Genomic DNA, 3,408 nt, shown 5'->3' on the forward strand with positions numbered 1-3,408 from the left:
GTGAGTAAAGATGGTTCAACTATGACAGTAGATCTAAATTCACATTTGAAATGATATATCTTATTTAAAAGTTTTTCTCCTCCTGTGTGTTATAAACTATATGCTTAATATGGGTGTTTCAAGTTTGGTAAACATTAACTTAACAGTTAAATTGTAACTTCGAAGCTACATTTTTACGAGAAGAGGTAAAATCAATTCATTTAAGTAACTGAGTGTTTAAGGTAAAACTCTAAATATTCAATGTGACAATTCATCATCTCCTAAGTTAAAATACAAATTCTCTATACAGGACATTTTTGGAGGGCCCCCAAAAATGTCCTGTAAGCTATCTTGTGGAAATTAATCCACAACAAATTTGGCATCAATCCGATATTGTAAATGTACCAAAAAAAAAATTGTCACTAAAATGTGTTAACTCTAGTAACCTGAGTTTGCTTAAAAACCCAATGTAAAAATAGTTAAGAATCAATATATGTGACTTAAATTCGGTATGAAAACTTTGCTATATAAAGACTGCTACATGAGGTCACGTAAGATGACCTTTACACAAAATTATAAAGATACCTAAACCAATTATAATCATTGAATTATCAATTGTAGTAAACTTCTAATTTGTTACAAAGTTTTTTCATAAGTAATTGACTACAGCTATGACAAGCCTTCGCATAAAGAAGCATCTGCTCATATAGAATCCCCAGAAATCCATCTTGGACCCCTGACCTCTGACATCACCCACAATTACAGCCATCCCCCGAAACCCATGATGTGACCTGACACGATCTGGAGAACCTGATTCACAGACTCCAAAGGACAAGACTTTCCTACTGCCTTTCTCTCAACCATCGGTGTCTGCTCTTCCTGCTTCTGTTTCGCCCACCATGTTTTGGCGGTTCCAGGTCACTCTCTACAGAGAAGAAAAGTTCCAGTGGCCGTCCTCCTCCATCAAGATAGACGTGTGGCATTTATTTCCTGGCCTTTGACATTGGACTGATGCTTCTATAGAACTTGCTGGACACTCCTTTTATACTGCTGGACTTCTTGAAGAATGACTGTAGCAGATCATAGAACTTACCGCCAGCTGACTCGGGATTTTGCAATGCCAGATCACCCCTCTAGCCCCTCAGCTTATCAGGCCCCCACTCCTCCACCCATCAGGCTCACTCTGTCTCTTGTTACTCTTACTTATCCCTCCCTGTCTTGTGCTAGTTCTTTTTGAAGACACTTACACACTATCATTCTGCTTTCTTCCCAACAGGTTTCCGTTCACCCCTACACTGCTATTCCCCTGACAGAGATGAAGCCTTTTACAGACATTGACCCAGTTATATATGGCCATTAAGTAAGAGGAAGATGTTGGGGAATTGTGAGAATATGGTTGAGCTTGGAAGGGCTTGAGCCTGAGGGGTGTGTCAATCCTGTTAGTCTCTCTCTCCACGGAGAGGTTGAGCAAGGAGGGACAGTAGAACCCCAAAAAAGGTGTGCCTCTTATCAGTCTCCCTGCCTCACAAAGTGCCCCACACTCCAGATACTATGGCAAATAGTTAAAAAGAAAGGGGGAGATGTTGGGTAGTATGCCACCTCCCCCTGGCTTCTGCTTAACCATATGCCTATATAGGGATTTACTGATCCAAAGCTTTGGTCTATTTACATAAATCACTTTTACATAAAGCACTCCAGGGCATTGGTGGTTCAGTGATAGGATTCTCACCTGTTCCGCCCCCTCCTTGTCACACTCTGATTTTCACCAGTCACTTTTCTCTCCACCCTCTCTATATCACATCCTGTTTCCACCCTACTTGGAGAGGATAAAAACAGCTGCTCTTCTGATTAAAGACACCTGGAAATTGCTTTCCGGCTCCGAGAGTTCCAGAGTGTATCTCCTGCAGAAGTTAGTGCGGCACGAGTTCCTGATCCCTCTCCCACGTAGCAGCCTAGATCGGCTCCAGTTGAGTACTCTCCAAGCCAGAGAGCACTAGCTCGGGAAGAAGTACCCTCAGGCTATCCTGGCAGTTGTCATAGCAAGGGAAAAGGGAAATGGAAGGAGCTCTGCTTTGACTTAGAAGAACCACACATTACATTTCACAACTCATTGTCCAGAAGAAGTCACATAATCCTCAACTAATTTCATGGGACATTTCACAGTATAGGAAAGCAGATGAAATGTAGGCCAAGTAGTGACAACCTAGTTCAGAGTATCAAACCAATAGTGGTCAATAATTTATCTCTACATCTATCAACTAAACATATTTCAATTTTTGCTTTTAAATTGATTTTTCACTGTGCAATTGGATTCTACTTCAGAGAACTTGTCTCCAAGCAATGCTACTGTGCAAATGGATGTATAATAAATTCAATTAGGGTTCTAGATAGACCAATTCATCTTCATTTATTTAAAAAAGTACTCAGTAGTATTTCTTTTTAAAATTTTATTATTGTCTTAAAATAAGGTCAAATCCTGTACTTATGTCCATTCTATTATACAAATTTTATTTTCTATGGTCAAGTCCCACTGCCTACTTACAGAGGGAAAGTTTCTCCAGCAGTGAATTAGTTCTGCAGGTATCTCTCTATCTCCTATTTCCCTCTCAATTTCTCTCTGTCACTATCCAAAATAAAAATGCAAAACAAATACATTTTTTTAAAAAAAGAAAATTTTCTTGTGTACAATTTACTAAACTGAGAAGCATGGTTATGAAGTAGGAGCCATTTCAGATCACATTGCTGATAAACTAGAAGAAAAGAGATGTACTTGAAGAAAAATCACCTGAAAACTCTAAATATAACCAGGATCTCTCTAGAAATGTACTAAGCCACAGGTGAGTACAGACACCTGACACCTATGGTCAGTGGGTGGGAAAGGGTTAAGGCAGAAATTTTCCTAACTCAAAAGCCATACTTGGTTTCAAACTGGAAGTGAAGCAGCTGAGCACACTACCTGGGGCAGGAGAATACCAAAGACAGCACACTGATTCCTCATCAGAGATTAAAGGACACTGAAAAAAAACAAAAGAATCATATGATAAGACCTCAAAAGAAATAATGTGTGCATTATTGGTTTGCCAGAGGAAGAAAGAGGAAGGGGAAGAAAGCATAAAGTAGAAGAAAACTCCGCCACTATCAACCACAGAAAAGACATAAAGATCCAGCCATGACATCATCTCCCCAGGCAATAACCTCTGCATATCAGAGGTCAGGCTCAGGAAAAAAACTAGTATAGTCATGGACCCCTTGGAATACGTGTAAAATAGAAATACTATCTTCAAAACAGAGACTCCAAACCTTCATCTGCAATGTTCTTGCCTTTAAGTTCATGATTAGTCAACAATTTATTCTGCTTTATAGCTTAACTCTTTCAGCCACCAGGTTCCAGATGCTATCATTATGTCAACCTCCCTTCCCTGGGAAGAC

The sequence above is a fragment of the Erinaceus europaeus genome, chromosome 15 (genome assembly GCF_950295315.1).
Source record: "Erinaceus europaeus chromosome 15, mEriEur2.1, whole genome shotgun sequence".
Lineage (NCBI taxonomy): Eukaryota > Metazoa > Chordata > Mammalia > Eulipotyphla > Erinaceidae > Erinaceus > Erinaceus europaeus.